Source organism: Erinaceus europaeus, chromosome 7 (assembly GCF_950295315.1).
Source record: "Erinaceus europaeus chromosome 7, mEriEur2.1, whole genome shotgun sequence".
NCBI classification, from domain to species: Eukaryota; Metazoa; Chordata; class Mammalia; order Eulipotyphla; family Erinaceidae; genus Erinaceus; species Erinaceus europaeus.
In genome coordinates this window covers 62,980,977-62,991,597 of record NC_080168.1, presented here as the reverse complement: position 1 = coordinate 62,991,597, position 10,621 = coordinate 62,980,977, and positions in this window count along the sequence as shown.

Here is a 10,621-nt window from a genome sequence, read left to right as displayed (position 1 = left end):
CACTGTTTCTGCTCTTCCTCTCTTGTGGGCAGATGGAGAAACTATATTTTCCAGTTTCTCTTGTTCCTTGGTCAGCCAAGTGACTGGATACAAGTTCCTGAAACATGAGAACCAGTGATACAAGTGTGTTCTGCTTATCTGCTTCAGAGGACATTCCTGACTTGAAGCTCTCCCCCTCCCCCCAATCTAGCCAGTTGAAATGGCAAACCAACTTCATTGTTCTCTCAGGCACTGAATGTTGGGGGCCTATTTCTTACAGAAGTTTATCCTACTGAATTATATGCTATAGAAAGTATATAGTAGTTTATTTTACTTATTTCATTATACTAAATAAACTACATAAGCAAAAGGTCATTTTTTCTAGAAAATACTTCCAAGTATATTCAACTGTCTTCCTTTTATTCTGACCATATACTTGCTTATACATTAGGCAAATAATGAGGCTAATGTTATGGTAGACATAAAAATATGTTTACCAGTTTTTGTTTTTTGTTTTTAAATATTTATTTTCCCCTTTTGTTGCCTTTGTTTTTTGTTGTTGTTGTAGTTAATTATTGTTATTGATGTCGTTGTTGTTAGATAGGACAGAGAGAAATGGAGAGAGGAGGGGAAGACAGAGAGGGGGAGAGAAAGATAGATGCCTGCAGGCCTGCTTCACTACTTCATTGCTTGTGAAGTAACTCCCCTGCAGGTGGGGAACTGGGGGCTTGAACCGGGATTCTTAAACCATGCGCTTAACCCTCTGTGATACCCCTGACTCCCTGTTTACCAGTTTTTACACCTATCTTGGGGAAACGTGAAACTGTATCCCTGTGAGAACAATCCTGTAAATCAACATTTCCTTAATAAAGTTGATAATGAAATGAGAAGGAAATCTGTTTACCACCCCAAACATAGATCCAAAACAGCTACTATTTGAAAGAGGTAGTAAGTTCTGGCCTTAATTTTATCTTTTAAAGTGAAATAATGCCCACCTCAGAAGCACATTTCTTTGATATAGTATCCTGTGATAATTTTATTTGAATTAGGGTCAAATTATGCTTATGACCAAATGTACTCTAAAGAAACAAGGTTCTTCAAGGTTCACTGTACAATGTGATAATGAAAGAAACATAATGTCAGGTTAGTATCATTGGATTTTGATAAGATTAAACTGGAATGGGTAGAATCACATTTACTTGTTCATGTTCTTTTTAAAAAAATATACAATTTATGTTGTGCCTTCTGTTATTTCTTTGCTTATTGTTTTTGTTGGTTAGCGTTGTTTTCCTCATAAAGCAAAATTGAAGGGCATGTGGTTTTTTTTTTTTTTTGGTAAATTCCTCCACCAGGATACATATATAAATACACACACACACACACACACACACACACACACACACACTAATATAAAATCCAAAAACTTTAAAATTTTTTTCAAATTGACCTGTAGTAAAAAATAATAATAATAAAACATCTCTGCATGAAGTAAGGGTGAGTTCACTTTTTCACCATCCTGAAGTTGAATACATGAAGAAAAGGGCTATCACCCTACCCCACTAGGGAAAGATAGAAGCAGGCTGAGGGTATAGATTAATCTGCCAATGCCCATGTCCAGCAGAGAAGCAGCTACAGAAGCCACAACTCCCACTTTATGCACCCCAAGAAAGAATTTTGGTCCATACTCCTAGAGGAGCAAATGATAGGAGAAGTAAAGCAGAGGGTTCTGTACCTCTTTTCCACCAGGACCTGAAGCTTTTGTCACCAGGAATCTTGTTTTATACTGTCAATGAAAGGGAAGCAAATCTGGAAAACACCAGAAGAAGCCAGGCATGATTTCTCTTATCTGAAAGGGAAGAGTGGGGAAAAAGGATAGACACTTTGAAGTAGTAATAGGAGTAGGGTGACTTAGAAAAGAAGTGAAGGCAGGACTGTTTAAAAAAAAAATGGAGAAAGAAAAAAATACAGAATCAGTCCATATTGGTGATTATGGGAGAACCATTGCAGTTTCCAGTGGAAGGGTATGGGGACACAGAACTCTGATGGTAGGAACTGTATGGAATATATACCCCTGTTGGTCAAAGTTCAGCACACCAGTATGCCGGGCTAGCTTCGCGGCGGGAGACAGACAATCAGGGACACATGGCTGAGCAGTATTTCTTTATTCACAAGCAAACTGTTCAAAAAACTAATCTAATCTAATCACAACCCAAATCTATCCTGCCTCTTTCTCCTCCGGCGGCAGCATCAGGAACATAGGATGGGGGCGGGGAGAAGCAAGAAACACGAAAAGACAAGGACTAAACCAAAATCTCTCTGAGGCAGGGGGAGTGAGACCAAACCAGTGTAACAGAATGACCATGTAAATAGACCACAACGTCAAGCAATGTAACAGAAGAGATCCCAGAAGCAGAACTAGAAGCATACCAACAATTCCCCCTTTTCTTTTTAACTAATTGACCATAGTATCAGGAGTGTGGGGTGAACAGAAACCTATATCGTACAGGCATTTTCAAAAAAGAAACTGGCACAAACATGGAGGAACAAGTAAGTGAGCAACAAGAACCAGTGTGATGCCAAGGGAAGGCCTGAGGGGGCCGTTTCTTGCCTCTGTGGGCAAGGCTTTATTAAGCTAAAGGACCTTTCTTGACTCTGTGGGCTTCTCTTGTCTCGACAGGCATTTTATGACTCTGTGGACATTATCTAGCATGGAGGGAGGGTATGGCCGATAGAGTCCCAAGGCAGCTGGCTGCAGTCAGTCTTTGAGAAACCCAGCAGCATAAAGGGAAGCTACGGTAGTGTTGTGTACCAGTAAGTCCGATAGAAGTGCCAGTTCAAAGCAGATGTCCACTGAAGAATTGCCAGGGGGTGAATTGTTGCATGAGGAAGGTCAGCCGCTTTTCTGTAGAAAACTTGACAGCTACAATTCACTTACTTATGAAACAAAACTTGTAGCAGGTTAGAAGTTTACCACAATTGATAACTCGATGATTATAATTGGTTTAAGTATCTTTATAAATTTGGAAGGTCTTTTTTGTTTCATTTTAAGGCTCCTAACCAACTTAAGGGCAATAAAATGTGGTAAGGCAAAGAACCACTGCTAGAGCCTCAGTCATGAGAATCATTAGCATAACTGTTGTGCAATCCACCGTTTCTAATTGAGAAGGTATTTGAGAGCTTCACATATCAACAACGTCTTTTTTTTTTTTTTTTTACCCTTTGTTACACCCATACAAGATGGAGACACACCCTAGGTGTGCGCAGGTTTTTTAGACCAACTTAGTTAAAATATATTGATTTTTAACTAATTTTTACCTCAGACTTTAAATATAAGTTAATTTTACCTTTATGAGAATTATGTTGAAAACCTTTTTCATTTAACTTTGCCTGGTAAGAATGTAGCCTTAAATTTACATTTCTAACCTTAAAGTTAATGTTTACCAAACTTCAAACACACACATAAACATGGTCTTCAATACACAAGGAGAAAAACTTTTGTTATGAAGACATGTCATTTTAAACACAAGTTTAGATCTATACTGTCTTAGCTGTTTGGGGGATGCGCCATCTGGAGGTGGCTTCCCACGCAGCTCCACTTCCAGGAATTGTAGGTTGCCATCACTGGATGGATCTCTGCGTATTCTAGCTCCTCTGCCTTCAGAGATGGACTCTGAAGGCAGAGGAGCTTGGGGGCCCAGTCCTGGCAGGGAGCCCGCGGTCTCTGGGTGGTCCAGGATCTGCCCAGACTTCATAGCAGGAGGGTGGGCGGGCCGGCCTTAAGGCCGAGGCGCCCCGGGGCGGGGGCCAGGATGGGCTGCAGCTCTGCCCACCATGTCTGCCACCATGCTTCTGCCACCCTGCTTCCGGCAGCCGAGCAGCTTGGAGGGAGCCCGTGGCAAATGCCCCACATCCCGCGGCAGCGAGTAGGCTCTGGCAGGCCAGCGGTGGGTGGAAACCAAAGTGTGGCCCAGAGCGAAATGTTCCAGAAACAGAGAAACTGTCTCATGAAGAAAGGGCAGAGGCCTTTGGAAATCTCTTCACAAGCAGAAAAGCAGCCCATAGTAAATAGGTAGGCAAACATCTTCACTTATCTGGGGGATGGGCAGGTCAGCCCCCACGTTGTGGCGCCATATGTCGTTTAAATTCACGGGACAGTATGCCAGGCTAGCTTCGCAGCGGGAGACAGACAATCAGGGACACATGCCTGAGCGGAGAAGCAGTATTTCTTTATTCACGAGCAAACTATTCAAAAAACTAATCTAATCTAATCACAACCCAAATCTATCCTGCCTTTTTCTCCTCCGGCAGCAGCGTCAGGAACCCAGAAAGTACGTAGGATAGGGGGCAGGAAAGCGTGAAATGACAAGGACTAAACCAAAATCTCTCTGAGGCAGGGGAAGTGAGACCAAACCAATGTAACAGAATGACCATGTAAATAGACCACAACGTCAAGCAATGTAACAGAAGAGATCCCAGAAGCAGAACTAGAAGCATACCAACATACCCCTATTGACTTATAATTTTAATAATGGATAAATAAAAAGAAAAAAGAGAAAAAGAGAAGGGCTATTAGAGAATATATGTTAGTAACATTATAAAAGTGGTTGATAATGCTACAGTATTCTCAGAAGAAATCAGAACCCTGAGAAATTTCTAAGAAAATTATTTTTTTCAGGTGGGGGTAAATAGCATAACAGTTATGCAAAGAGACTATCATACCTGAGGCTCCAAAATCCCAGGTTCAGTCAGTCTCCTATACCACCACAAACTAGAGCTGAGCAGTGTTCTGGAAAAAAGGAAAAAGAAAAAAAGAAAGATTTAAAAAAAGAAAGAAAAAAATCCCCCCCACACTTTATTGGGGGTGGTAGATTAATAATTTACAGTACAGTTACTGACACATAGGAACAACCTCTCATCTCCCCATGAAAGGTATCTACAAAATACTCTCTTCCAACCCATGTTCTTTTTCCTCATCTTGACCCAGGACTCCAGATCCTTTCTATCCCCTTCCTTTTCTTCCTTCCCCAGAGTTCTTTTCATTGTTAGAATACACCAGAAAATTTATTTAAGAAAATATAATGGAATTTAGGTCTTTGAAAATATTACACCCCCATTGATATATGCCAACTAATAGTAAATATTACTTTATTAGTAAATTAGTAAATTTATTAGTAAATTAGTTTAGTGGTAAATTTAAAAGAAGAAACATAATACTGGACTTTTAACTATCTCTGCCAATATCAGCTAACACATTTGAAATCCATTTATTGGTGTCCATAAATAAAGTTTTATTGAAACATAGCTGTGCTTGTTCATTTATGCATTATGGCAAGGTAGATGTGACTGTCTTCACACTTCCACAAAGGAGTTCAATAGTTGTGACAGATACCATATGACATGCAAAGCCTAAACATTTACTGTCCTTTCTTTATAGAATTAGGCTTACAGCTCTTTCTCACAAAAGAAATGTCAACAGGCATTTGCAATTTAGATTTTGGAATTGTCCATAAGAAGCACAAGTTGGGATCAATAAACTAGCTTATTTGCATGCTGTGTGACCCTGGTGTGTGTGACCCTGGTGTGAGCCCACCCTCCACCACATTGATGGAAGGTTCAGCATTGTGGTCTCTTTCACTCTCTCTGTGCTTCTCTGCCTTATCTGTCTATATCTAAAAAAAGATTAAAGAAACAATAGTTTAAGTGTGAGAGTTGATAAAATCAAAGAAGAAATCAGAGGAAAAGAATGGAAAAAGCAGTGATGGCAAACTAGTTGGGAGAAGAGTCTCTGAAGGAGGCAGAGAAAACTTGATATGTCTTCCAAAAGTCGAATAAGGAGCAAGTCCAAGATGAGTTGGTAAGAACAAACATCTCAGAAATTAGATAAATTGAATAATTTAAAAATTCACTTAGAGATCATTGGTGGCCTCTAAGAAAGCAATTTCTGTGAAGCAGTGTGGCAGTAACCAGTTTTCAAGAGTCCTAGGAACAAACAAATTTACCCAGGAAAAAGAAACCAAGAAGATAATAATCTTAGTGAACTATAAAACCATTGAGAAATTGAGTTTTTTTCTTTTTCTTTCTCCTTTGTTTATCACAGGAAAATAATGACAGTGTAGGGCTATTAAAATCACTCTAGAGATAAAGATGAAAAGAAGAGACAGATAAAAGCAAATGCCACGAAAAGGCATGGAGGAAAAGTTGAAGGAAAGGCTAAGTTGATATAAAAAGGGGGAATCCTCTGTCTGAAGCAATAAGAAAGAGAGAACATTTGAAAGGGGAAGCATAAATGGATACTATGGCACTAAGTAACAAGGTCACCTAACTAGAATAGTAAAGGAGGTGGGATTCTGATGGGGTATCTCAGAAGGGAAAGCCAATGGCCATCCTGCATGATAGTATATATGCCAGCTGAAGGTTTGGAAAACTGCTGAGGAAAATTTACTCGATGAAGTTTTGTAAGTTTTTGCAAAAGTATTATGACTTAGATATAAATATGGGGGGGTTGAGATGGCCAGAAATTGGGATTAATATGAAAGACTCAAAAAAAGTTAAAGGCTAGGATGGATGTTCAGGAAGACATTATTGAAATTATTTGTCTTGCAGTCCAACTTGGTTAGTAGAGCAAAAATACCAGAAGAAACTTGATCAAGTAGATTAGAAAACAACACTTGAAACACATAAGACCAAAGTGCCATTTATACAACATGAGTTTAAAAGAGAAAAACCAGGAAAGAAAATTCCAGAGAGAAGGACCCCTATAATCATCACCACCAAATGTGGGGCCTTGGGATATTGAAAATACAGCACAACACCTGGTAGCAGTGAACACTAAGGGGATCCCAGAAGAAGCTGGAAGCTGTTGGGAGACTTAAGGCATGCTTTATCCTGGAATAGTACCTTAATATTCCTCAGGAAGGTTCCTTGTTGCATGGATTCCTACCAGAGTCCTGCAGGTAAAAGGTGATCAGAGTTCAGACAAGAAACACTGGAACTGTTGCCAGTGGAACTAAATCTCAAAGAGAATTCTTAGCCAGAGAATCTTAACTTGAACCTGAGGTTGAAACTGAGTAGTCCTTTGGATGAAGCTGAACAATGATTCAACTCATTGACTTTAGCTCACTGGACTCTTTCCTCTTCCTTTCCAGGACTGAATGGATAATAGCTGTGAGATACACCTTTGAGAACAAGACTCCCACACACTAATAAGTAATAAATACTTTTCATTGCAATTTAAATGCCTCGCTTTCTCCTAAAATGCTTCAAAATGTATGGCACAGGGAAGGATGGCTTTTTTTTTCTCTGAAGTTATACACAGATGTAAACTTACTATAGAACAATGTCTACAAATTGTGTTGATTGAAAATTAGCTTACATAACCATGTGAGATTGTGGGAAGGAAATCATAAACACCCAAAATATTCAATTATTTGAAGTACCTAGGTATCAACTAAACTTTACTAAAGGATTACATATATTTAGCAAATGCAATAGCGATATCTTGGGGTCATTTGAAATGAAAAACCTATTTTTCTTTAGCTTTTATTATAACATCTGCAGTCTAGCAGGTGCCCCTCCCCTCTGCTCAGCCCCTCCCTTAACTTTCATTTCACCTCTCCTCCCTTTACCTTATCCTTAGCGCTATCTCAGCTGCCTGTAAATAATTTCTTTCAGAAATTCAGTAAAAAATAGGAAGGAAAATATTCACATATTCCAGAAGGCAATTTTTTTTTTTTAGCCTTCTGGACATAAGAATACTAGTTCTCCCACAGAGAAACAAATTGGACAATGATTTTAAGGTAATTGAATTGCTTGGTGCTTTTTAAGTTGTTGGGAAACCAGTGCTTTGAAAACTAATCTTTTTTTTTTTTCTTAGTGCTACCTGTAGTGTCTTGTGTCAGATTTTCTATTTACCTGTTAAAGACAAAATACAAAGCACAGGCCTGCAGATTTGTGAATTAATTTCTGTTATGTAATGGCTGTGAAAATAAAAACTTGTCAACTAGACAGCAAAATAGTTCATCTGCATAGCGTGCCGTTTTGCTATGTACATAACCCAGGTTAGAGCCCAACCCCATATTTAAGAAAGCTTTTGTGCTGTTGTCTTTATCTCTCCCTCTAAAAAGGGAAAAGAAGCAAGAAAACTTGCTGAACTTAAAACAAACTGAGCAGCCTAAAATACTGATAAATTGAGCACATTAATTAGGAGTGGACAAATGCAATCTGTATAAAGTCTATAGGCCTTAATTTTAAATAATTTGAGGATGACATAGCTTTTTAAAAAATTATATTTGAATTGAGATGAAGCTTTTAGGTAGAAAACAAATAGTGGTCATATCAAAGAAAATTATTGGCAAGCACAAAAGAAGACTAGGACACAAAAATAAAAGTATTTGGACAGAGTCAAGACTCAGAATTAAACACAAAGAAAGTGATTTGGGCTCCCACATCAAGTTAGATCAGAATCGCCTGCTTGTTAAAACACAAACTGCTAGATTTCTCCCCTAGCTTCCAATTCAGGAGACTAGAGATGAGGGTTGAAACTGTTCGCTTCTAGAAGTTATTGAAGGTGCTGGTTTGGGGACCACACTGTAATACCAGCTTTGAGTTAATTTAGGGGCAGTAACTGGAGGCAGGTTGAGTGTTGAAAGTGTTGAAGATAGTGAGGAGAAAAGTCAAAGGATGTTAAGGGCAAGAAGAATTTTAACTGTAAAGTTACTTTACAATTAAATTAAAAACAAGCTGAAGCAAACTGCTAGACTGACAACGATAACATCCAGTAAAAGAACCAGAAAAACTCAAAAGCTGAACAGATATGAGTGGTGGATGATGACAAGTATATTTAAAGAACCTTCCAAGGTCAATATAGGGTTTTTTTTTTTTTAATGTGGTCCAGGCTTTTAAGCTGCTTAAGAGATAGACACAGAATAGAACAGATGGAGATCAGAGCACCTTAGTACTGATTAGCACTGGAAGAGATAGTGGGGCTTAGGAGTGCAACAACTGTGGGTTTCCTAGTACTGCAGCTCAGAAATAGTTGTTCATCAGTCCAGGCCAGATGGAATCCCATAAGGACCTCCTCTTATAGAACTTACAGCATGGAATACAAAGCACAAATAAGCCCTTTACTAGACTTTACTAGACTTTACTTAAGGAGCCAGAACATGACGAGGGTTGAACTTTGCAAACTCTACTCCTCAAATTCACCATATATGTTGCTCCTTGTTCTGGGAGACAGAGTAGTAAAGGAATGAAGGGCCCAGGAGCATTATACTGAATGGTCTCTCTAGATAACAAGGAAACATCAGGAACTGGCATTAAATATCCATTCCCTACTGATGGGAAAACACAGATGAGAAAGCAAACTGTTGTGCTGTTAATGTTGGGTTCCTTATTAGAAAGATGGAAGATGGTAGAATGACATGTTGTGGTTATTGCCTGTGAGACTAAACCCTGGAACTAGGCTGCTGGTGACTGGGCCAGTATCTCAAGAGTAGCGGACTCATGTAAACTTCCTGCATGCTTTTCCAGTCTGCTCCTCCCTAACTCTGCACATTTTGTTCAAGGGTATAATGACTAGCCTTATGTTCTGTATACCTGTATCTCTTAATTTGTGATTTGTTCCTTAGAAAAATGGTTCAAATTGACATTTCAACATGTTCAGAAAAGGAAAAAAAAAAGCAAACTAAAGAGCAGGATTATTCTATTCAAATTGAATCTATGTTCAGGTTAATATTTCTATTTGTCCAATGTGCTGTGCATCCCAGCACAAAACATCACTGTTTAGCACTGCACTTCCTGCTGAGGGCAGAACCCAGTCACCACTGCTTGAGATTGCACCCTGAGAGCTGCATGGGTGGTCCTTAGTCCCTACAATGTAGGAAGGTTCTCTCTTGGGTAGGACCCTCACCATTTGCTTTGAGTGAACTCCAGCTCTGCAGAGCACCTCCTCAGCACAGGGAACATTCTTTAAATTGGACTTTGTTGGAATGTTCCCGGAGGGGGCTTTTTAAAACTGATGTTTTAATTATATACCTGGAACTGCTGTGCTTGTGGGTATTTAAATTGAGTGCCTAGGATCTCATTCCAACAGGTGAAGTTGTATGCGTGTGGTGGATACTTGTTTAAGGAAACACATTTGAATGCTGACATTCCTTGCTGGGAGCACAGAAGAGGAGCCAGAAGGAGCCCAAGAACTCAATAAATATAAGAAGATAAAGTTGAATGCAAGAAAAACGGCAAGAAAGCAGTAGCTGAACTGACTGAAGTACAAAATATCCTAGCATCTGCACACATTTGTTACTGTAAGGATTTTAGTCCTGGGGAGCTGGGTGGTGGTGCACCCAATTGAGCACAGGTGACCAGGATCTCCACCTGCAGTGGGGGAAGCTTTGGGAACTGTGAAGCAGGTCTATAGTTGTCTCTTTTTCTCTCTCCATCTTGGTCTTCCCTCTCCTCTCAATTTCTCTTTATCCTATGAAATAAAAGAAAGGAAAGGAGAAAAAAAAAATTTTTAGTCTTATTTGGCTAACCAGAGGATTAAGTATGCTGCGTTATATTACATAGGTGCCTTTGTGCTCACAAGATATATATATATTTTTTTTAATTTAAAATTAGGGAAATATTTTTCTAAGGAACTAAAGTC